Genomic DNA, 9,405 nt, shown 5'->3' with positions numbered 1-9,405 from the left:
ACAGTGCATGTAAACATGCTGGTCTTGCTGGGGGAACATGAGGCGGGTGGGCGCGCCAACTCCTGGGATTGCAGCCAGAGATCTACTCTCCTGTCCTGTAGCTCAAAGGGTGCCATAGCTGGACTGAAAGGGAACATGCACGGTCTGCTTGCAGGATTGCTTTAGTTTCCAGTTAAAGGGATAGGTTTGCATGAAAACTCGAGATTTTAACAAGCTGCAGGCTTCTTTTGAACCACACTGTCTGTGGATGCGTTCAGTGACCCGTTTTCCAGGCAGCAGCGCAGAAGGGTTGGACGTCCTTCTCGTCCGCCGCCAGCTTGGACTCAGGTGACAGAACACCTGGGGAAAAGGGCCTGTCATTCTGACTTGGAATGTTGGATGATTTGACCCCTGGTGTTCTGGTCCCACCTCTTCTCTCCCCAGGTAATGACAAGGGCTTTCCAGATCTCGGACAGCTTCCTCTCATGTCCCAGAAGCACTGCCACCCCTCCCCCATGGCCACATGAAGGGCGTTTAAGGGCTAGGGATTCTAAGCTTTCCCATGTGAAATGAGCTCAGGATAACTGGGACTCTAGAGTTGTGGGGCGGGCCCTCACGAAACCTTATTACCTGTCAACCCGTCCAATTCCCAGTTTGGTTTCTGGCAGCATCTCTCAAGTGAGTCCTTTTTGTGCCTAATCTCTGTGGCAGTGGCCTGATGGAGTTGGAGGCAAAGGGAATATTCCACTGCAGCAGAGATCCGTGAACTGATTTTTCCTCAGTTCCTTATTACCACCACTGCCTGGAAGGGAGCCTGATTTTCCAGTTGGCTGTTGTGGCTGGCCAGGTTCCTCAGCACCCTGACGTTCTCTTGCTCAGAGAGGTGTTTGGCAAGGTGCTCGGAACAGGGAGGATGCCTGCCGAGGGGAGCTGCTTAATGCCTGTGCTGTGTTCTGCTCAGAACCATTCTTTCCTTTGCTTAAGAAACTGTATTTACACTTCACACCCCCTTGACTATTAGCTCTAGGCGGTGGGGAAAGGCTGCTGTATCCTGCGCCATGAGTCACAGCCTCCTAGAGGTGCACCCATATACTGCTCCTGAAACAACACTCTAGTACCATTGCTAAGCTATATCTCTGGTGTGTATTAATTTATAATATACACTGTGTATAGTAATACACAACTCTATGTGTAACTAGTGTCATACTCATACAAACTCTCAAAAGCTAGGAAATCTTTAAAGCCAGACATGCTTTCCTTGAGCCTGCCCAGCTGGTATTGCTGCCAATACCTAAGCACCATTGCAGTAATACAGGGAATTAGTGCTTGGATGCCAGTTGGTGTCACAGCTGTATCAGTGTGTGTGTCAGTTTCCTGGTACTGCTTGGTTTAAAATACACAGCTGCAGAGAAGTGAATTACAGCTGACAAATGCTCTGGACACTTACTAAATCTGTTTCAGCTGGAGATAAGGACTTTAAACATTTTCTTTGCTGAACAAAGCTACAGTGCCCTGGAATGATTTCATAGACCAGTGTGTTGATGTGCTATAAAAATGAGTATGGGAGCAAACACATTTCTAAGCCTTCACCTTTTTTTTGAGGAAAAAAGTTCATCATTGTTAGGTGCTGTAGACGTTTTTCTAAGCTACACACTGAAACTCAGTTACAACATTAATAACTTGAGGAAAATAGCCAATATTGCCTGTTATTCAGCACAGTGTTCTTAAAAACCAAACATTTAAGGTACAAAAGAAGGGGAAATGTGTCTACTACTTTCTTTATTTTCCACCCTCATCAGTTGAAATAGGATTTTTTTTACTGGACTGTGCAGGGGAATATTTTACATCTCTGCCGGGGCTCTGTAGGTCAGGTGTCAGTTCATAGCTAAGGAGTGTAGTGCTGCATTAAACTTGATTTGTAATTTAACAGATTGGTGCATATGTTGGTAAGAGGGGGCTGGATTTCAGCCCTGTAAATGCCCATGCAGAGGAGGGACTCACATGAACAGGCCTGGGTTACGAAGATAGGCGAACCCCCGTATGAGACAGTCAGCCATTCTAATGTGATGTTGCTTGTCCCTGGATGGGGTCTGGTGATGAGAAGAAGGGCATCCGCAATAAGGAAAGCCTGTGTGAGGGCTCTGGTGCGCCTGCTGCCGAGAGGGGAAATGACTGTGTGGTGTGCCAGTCTGAGTGTGTCCCTAACAGGCTGGAGGAGAGGGAAGGGCAGTGACTCCATGTAGGAAGGTCTCCCTCACTATTTGTAGATCCAATCTTCCTGGTGATTGAAAGCCCTTCGATCTGGTAAGATGGAAGCTCTTAGTGCTTTGAACCCTATGAAAGAGAGAGAGAACATTAGAATCAGCTGAAAGCACTTCAACTTCAATTCCCTTTGGTCTGAGGGAGTGACCAACTCTTGCTCCCATGGGGTTTGGCTGATGGAGAGTACTTGCCCCATAAGAGCTTGGAAACAGTATTTAATGCTTTCCTATGTGTCCCCTTTTCCATACTGAAGTCAGTGGTAGTTTTGGCCCTTTGGTTCTTAAAGATTTCTGGGCTGCCGCTTTTTATAGGGTTTAGCTCTCTAGTTGCAATTGACAAGTGTGTAAATCTGGCCCCTAGTGTTTGTTAGTGCACACTTATTTGCAAAGCTATAGGATGCAGGGTCATACGCACAAGCAAGGGGTGGGGTGGAGCATTTGATTTTGTGCTTCCCCTGTTCGACAAGTAATATTTAAAATAAAGATAATGGGGCAGATTAGATGGGGAGGGCTCTCAGTTACTACAGATAATTCTTTCCCTGATGTCTGGTGTTGGGTCTAACTGATCACCATATTTGGGTTGAAAGAACCATATTCTCTCTGAAGGAAGACGCCCAAGCAGGGACCATCGAATTGTTGAGGTAAATCCATGGTTATGCAGGTGATGTCGGAGAGAGGGCTTTAGAGTCTTCGACCATGTTGTTCCAGGAAGAAGGATTGTTAGGAAGAGATGGGACCCACCTAACGAAGAGAGGGAAGAGCATCTTCGCAGACAGGCTAGCTAACCTAGTGAGGAGGGCTTTAAACTAGGTTTGCCAGGGGATGGTGACCTAAGCCCAGAGATAAGTGGGATAACGGGGAGGAAACACAAGGAAGAGGGTGTAATAGGGGAGGCCTCCGGATTCATACTGAGAAAGTAGGGCAAAATCAGCTAGTTATCTTAGGTGCCTGTACACAAACGCAAGAAGCCTGGGAAACAAGCAGGAAGAATTGGAAGTCCTGGCACAGTCAAGGAACTATGATGTGATTGGAATAACAGAGACTTGGGGGGGGTAACTCACATGACTGGAACATTGTCATTGATGGGTATAAACTGTTTAGGAAGGACAGGCAGGGGAGAAAAGTTGGAGGAGTTGCACTCTATGTAAGAGAGCAGTATGATTGCTCAGAGCTCCAGTATGAAACTGGAGAAAAGCCCGTTGAGAGTCTCTGGGTTAAGTTTAGAGGCGAGAGCAACAAGAATGATGTCATGGTGGGCATCTGATAGACCACCAGACCAGGAGGATGAGGTAGATGAGGTTTTTTTTTTTTTGAGGACAATTAACAAGTTTCCAGATCACAGGCCCTAGTTCTCATGGGACACTTCATTCACCCTGACATCTGCTGGGAGATCAATACAACAGTGTACAGACAATCCAGGAAGCTTTTGGAGCGCGTTGGGGACAACTTCTGGTGCAAGTGCTGGAGGAACCAACTAGGGGCCTGTTCCTCTTCACCTGCTGCTCATAAACAGGGAAGAATTTGATAGGGAAAGTGGAAGTGACCATGAGATGGTCGAGTTCAGGATCCTGACAAAAGGAAGAAAGTAGAGCAGCAGAATACGGACCCTGGACTTCAGAAAAGCAGACTCTGACTCCCTCAGGGAACTGATGGTCAGGATCCCCTGGGAGGCTAATATGAGGGGGAAAGGAGTTCAGAAGAGCTGACTGTATTTCGAAGAAGTCTTATTGAGGGTGCAGGAACAAACCATCCTGATGTGCAGAAACAATAGCAAATATGGCAGGCGACCAGCTTGGCTTAGCAGAGAAATCTTCAGTGAGCTTAAACACAAAAAGGAAGCTTACAAGAAGTGGAAACTTGGACAGGTGAGTAGGGAGGAGTATAAAAATATTGCTTGAGCATGCAGGGGTGTAATCAGGAAGGCCAAAGCACAGTTGGCGTTGCAGCTAGGAAGGGATGTGAAGGGTAAGAAGAAGGGTTTCTACAGGTATGTCAGCAACAAGAAGGTGGTCAGGGAAAGTGTGGGACCCTTAATGGGGGAGGCAACCTAGTGACATGATATGGAAAAAGCTGAAGTACTCAATGCTTTTTTTGCCTGGGCAGCACAGTATGGGGAGGAGGTGAGCAGCCCTCAGTGGTAAAAGGATAGGTTAAGGATTATTTAGAAAAGCTGGACATGCACAAGTCCATGCAATGCATCCAAGGGTGCTGAGGGAGTTGGCTGATGTGACTGCAGAGCCATCGGCCATTATCTTTGAAAACTCCTGGTGATTGGGGGAGGTCTTGCACAACTGTAAAAAGGCAAATATAGTGGCCATCTTTTAAAAAGGAAGAAGGAGAATCCGGGGAACTACAGACTGGTGAGCCTCATCTCAGTCCCTGGAAAAATCATGGAGCAGGTCTTCAAGGAATCCATTTTAAAGCACTTGGAGGAGAGGAAGGTTATCTGGAATAGTCAACATGTATTCACCAAGAGCAAGTCATGCCTGACCAACCTGATTGACTTCTATGATGAGATAACTGTCTCTGTAGATATGGAGAAAGCAGTGGATGTGATATATCTTGACTTTAGCAAAGTTTTTGATACCGTCTCCCACAGTATTCTTGCCAGCAAGTTAAAAAAGTATGGATTGGATGAGTGGACTATAAGATGGATAGAAAGCTGGCTAGATCATCAGGCTCAGTGGGTAGTGATCAATGGCTCAATGTCTAGTTGGCAGCCAATATCAAGTGGAGTGCCTCAGGGGTTGGACCTGGGGTCGGTTTTGTTCAGCATCTTCATTAATGATCTGAATGATGGCGTGGACTTCACCCTCAGCAAGTTCGTAGATGACACTAAGCTGAGGGGAGAGGTAGATACACTGGAGGGTAGGGATAGGGTCCAGAGTGACCTAGACATATTGGAGGATTGGGCCAACGCAGGTAGTGATCTATGGTTCCATGTCTAGTTGGCAGCTGGTATCAAGCAGAGTGTCCCAAGGGTTGGTCCTGGGGCCGGTTTTGTTCAATATCTTCATTAATGATCTGGAGGATGGCGTGGACTGCACTGTCAGCAAGTTTGCAGATGACACTAAACTGGGAGGAGTGGTAGACACGCTGGAGGGTAGGGATAGGATACAGAGTGATCTAGACAAATTAGAGGATTGGGCCAAAAGAAATCTGATGAGTTTCAACAAGGACAAGTCTACAGTCCTGCACTTAGGACGGAAGAATCCCATGCACTGCTACAGACTAGGGACCGAATGGCTAGGCAGCAGTTCTGCAGAAAAGGACCGAGGGGTTACAGTGAACGAGAAGCTGGATATGAGTTGACAGTGTGCCCTTGTTGCCAAGAAAGCTAACAGCATTTTGGGCTGTATAAGTAGGGGCATTGCCAGCAGATTGAGCGATGTGATCATTCCCCTCTATTCAACATTGGTGAGGCCTAAGCTGAAGTACTGTGTCCAGTTTTGGGCCCCACAGGACTAGATGACCTCCTGAGGTCTCTTCCAACCCTAATCTTCTATGAATCTATGATTCTATGGTTGGGAAGGAATTTCTCCCCAGGTCAGATTGGCAGAGACCCGGGGGTTTTTTCACCTTCCTCTGCAGCATGGGGCACTGGTCACTTGCAGGTTTAAACTAGTGCAGGAGGTCAGAGATGATGATGATGGTGCCTTCTGGCCTCAAAGTCTATGAGATTCACCCCTGTGTAGCAGCCTGCCACAAGGAGGCATGGGTAGGGAGTGGACAGGCCATAGGGACAGGCCTTGAAGACTGGGATCAAGTCCCAGCTCTGCTGCCAACGTGGGGGAGGGCTTGGAAAACAAGTGGAAACTTTTAGATGCCCCTTTAAGACCTGGAATGGAAAACATTGAAATTTTGGGAAGAATTGTGAAGAAACTTATATGAAATATTTTCTCTCAGAATTAACAGGGAAAGAGGAAGGAAGAAAAGGAAAAACTTGAGCTATGCTAGCATATCCAAGGCTACATTAGTAACTGTTTACGTGATATTATAGTGGTTCACAGAATGGCTAGTTTTGTCTATATTTATGAAATTTACTGTGTGTATGTGATGTTGCAGCCCATAATCCTTTATGGGAATATGCTTATGAATATATATATGACATAACTGGAATATGTTTTATGCTACACCTGCCATGTAACATATCTCTGTAAAGGTTATGCTCTACTGAATACATTCCTCCTATTTGTATGCTTGTATCGTATTTGTATTTGAAGTTATGAATATTGACTATGTACTTGTTTAATTTTAAATAGCCTCAGTGAAGCAGTTGGTCAGCTTCCTGAGAAAAGACTGTTCTCAGTAAGTGCTCAATGAAGAACCACCTAAGCTAACAATGAACTTGGAGACACCAATCCACATCTGAGCTTTCCCAGGAATGTGGCTTGGCTGGTAAGGAACTCAGTCATGCATGGACATGTGACTTGCCCATGTGACTCCAAAACTCCATTTTATAGCTGGATTCTACACAGGGGGAGGGAGGGGTGTCCACCCACAAGAGAAAGTCTATTTAACCCCCTGGGAGACCCTCTATTTTGTCTTCAGCTGGCTCAAGAGATAGCCTCTCCACCCCCAAGGATACCGGAAAGAAACGGGAACGAAGGACAGTAACTACAGGGGGTGTGAGTGAGTGCTGGATCCAGACTAGTCTGTAAAAGGAAGCTTACTGGAACACCTTTGAGGGTGAGGTTTTATCTGTTTCTTACTGTATTAGGCATAGACTTGTGTGTTCTATTTTATTTTGTTTGGTCATTCACTTTGTTCTGTCTGTTACTACTTGGAACCACTTAAATCCTACTTTTTGTATTTAATCACTTTTTACTTATTAACCCAGAGTATATATTAATACCTGGGGGGAAGGGGCAAACAGCTGTGCATATCTCTCTATCAGTGTTATAGAGGATGAACAATTTATGAGTTTACCCCGTATAAGCTTTAAACAGAATAAAATGGATTTATTTGGGGTTTTGACCCCATTGGGAGTTGGGCATCTGAGTGTTAAAGACAGGAACACTTCTGTTAGCTGCTTTCAATTAAGCCTACAGCTGTTAGGGGACCTGGTTCATACCTGGTTCTGGGTTTGCAGCAGGCTAGTGGGTCTGGCGCTACCAGGCAGGGCACTGAAGTCACAAGCTGCCAGGGCAGGAGAGCAGGAACAGAAGTAGTCATGGTACATCAGTTGGCAACCCTAAGGGGGTTTCTGTGATCCAGCCCATCAAAGTGTACAGGTCTGTTGCATCTTAGGCAGGGGTTCCATTCCGTGGTTATCGCGTAAAGCGAAAACTGTGTATAGTCAAAACCCCAAGCCCTTTAAATCCCGCCCGTAGCTCCGGCAGCGGGACCGGGGGGGAGGGATTTAAAGGGCCGGTGGAGCCCTTTAAATGCCCCCCTGGTCCTGCCACCGGAGCTGCGGGCGGGATTTAAAGGGCTCCCCCCACCCACTGGAGCTGCGGGCGGGATTTAAAGGGCTCCACCAGGCTTCCTGCCGTGGTGGGGAGCCCGGAGGAGCCCTTTAAATCCCACCCGCAGTTTTGGCAGCCGGGCTGGGGCTGGCATTTAAAGGGCCCGAAACTCCACGGTGGCTGGATCCTCAGGCCCTTTAGTTCGTCCCAGGGGCTACCAGCCACCTCTGCAGCTGGGATCCCCTGGGTGATTTAAAGGCCCTGGGACTCCCAGCCACAGCTGGTGCCCCAGGATCTTTAAATCTTGAGGCCATGCCTCTTCTACTTGAGGCCATGCCTCCTCCCGGACTCCAGGCCTTTCAGCGTAAAACTGAAATCGTGCATGTTAAATGCGTGTAAGTTGCGAGATACCTGTGTGTGTGTGTGTATATATATATATATATATATATATATATATATATATATATGACGACACTTCACTACTAAAGAGTCTAATGGTGGTGTTACCATAAAGTTTGGGTATATACTTGAATGTATTGGTGGTCCTTATTATTATGCTCTGTTAATTACATCTTAGAGACATTCATTTCCTGAGCTTTTTCTCTAGAAACATCAGTTTCTTCTGTAGCTGTGTGAGTATGGCAAATCAGGTCTATTTACATACCTTCCCTTTTGTTTACAACTGTCTTTCACATTTTACTTTTTTTTTTCCTATATGTCACCCACTAGGGAACATAAGAATGGCCATACTGGATCAGACCAAAGGTCCATCTAGCCCAGCAGTCTGACAGTGGCCAATGCCAGGTGCCCCAGAGGGAACGAACAGAACAGGGAATCATCAAGTGATCCATCCCCTGTTGTCCATTACCAGCTTTTGGCATACTGAGGCTAGGGACAACATCTGTGTCCATCCTGGCTCATAGCCATTGATGGACCTATCCTCCATGAACTTATCTAGTTCTTTTTTGAACCCTGTTCTAGTCTTGGCCTTCACAACATCCTCTGGTAAGAAGTTCCACAGGTTGATTGTACATTGTGTGAAAAAATACTTCCTTTGTTTGTTTTAAACCTGCTGTCTATTAATTTCATTTAGGGACCCATAGTTCTTGTGTTATGAGAAGGAGTAAATAACACTTCCTTATTTATTTTCTCCACACCAGTCATGATTTTATAGACCTCTATCATGTCCCCCCTTAGTCGTCTCTTTTCCAAGGTGAGACGTCCCAATCTTATTAATCTCTCCTCATACGGAAGCTGTTCCATACTCCTAATCATTTTCTAATTCCAATATATCTTTTTTTGAGATGGGACGCACGCAGTATTCAAGGTATGAGCGTGCCATGGATTTATATAGAGGCAATATGATCTTTTCTGTCTTATTATCAATCTCTTTCCTAATGATTCCCAACATTCTGTTTGCTTTTTTGACTGCTGCTGCACATTGCGTGGATGTTTTCAGAGAACTATCCACAGTGATGCCAAGATCTCTTTTCTGAGTGGTAACACCCACTCAAGAAAGAGATTTTGGAAAAAATACATCTAAGCACCTTAGGGTGCATCTGCAGCTCCCTCCCTCGCACTAGGTAAATTTATTATTATTCATATCAAAGCTAAAGAATGTATACTTCTCCAACCAGCACGTGTTTATGGGCTAACTAAAGTACACATAATACATTTCTCATTCTGCAAGAAGTAAAGGAAGTTTAGTTTTGAGAAGCACATAATGGCTGTCGATATTTCAGACTTCCTTGATCTCT

General features: G+C 45.8%; 1 protein-coding gene across 5 annotated transcripts in view; it reads right to left on the bottom strand.

Annotated features, from left to right (window-relative positions):
- Positions 1 to 1,745: 1,745 nt before the first annotated feature.
- Positions 1,746 to 9,405, bottom strand: part of SNED1 (sushi, nidogen and EGF like domains 1) — a 123,867-nt gene continuing 116,207 nt past the window's right edge. For all 5 annotated transcript variants that reach the window (XM_050965335.1, XM_050965334.1, XM_050965333.1 and 2 more), the window contains one exon: positions 1,746 to 2,313. The gene's annotated coding sequence lies outside the window, so the exon portion shown is untranslated. The remainder of the gene's footprint in view (positions 2,314 to 9,405) is intronic.

Source organism: Gopherus flavomarginatus, chromosome 8 (assembly GCF_025201925.1).
Source record: "Gopherus flavomarginatus isolate rGopFla2 chromosome 8, rGopFla2.mat.asm, whole genome shotgun sequence".
Taxonomy (NCBI): domain Eukaryota; kingdom Metazoa; phylum Chordata; order Testudines; family Testudinidae; genus Gopherus; species Gopherus flavomarginatus.
The sequence above is the reverse complement of the archived record's forward strand: the minus strand, read 5'-3'. Positions and strand labels throughout refer to the sequence as shown.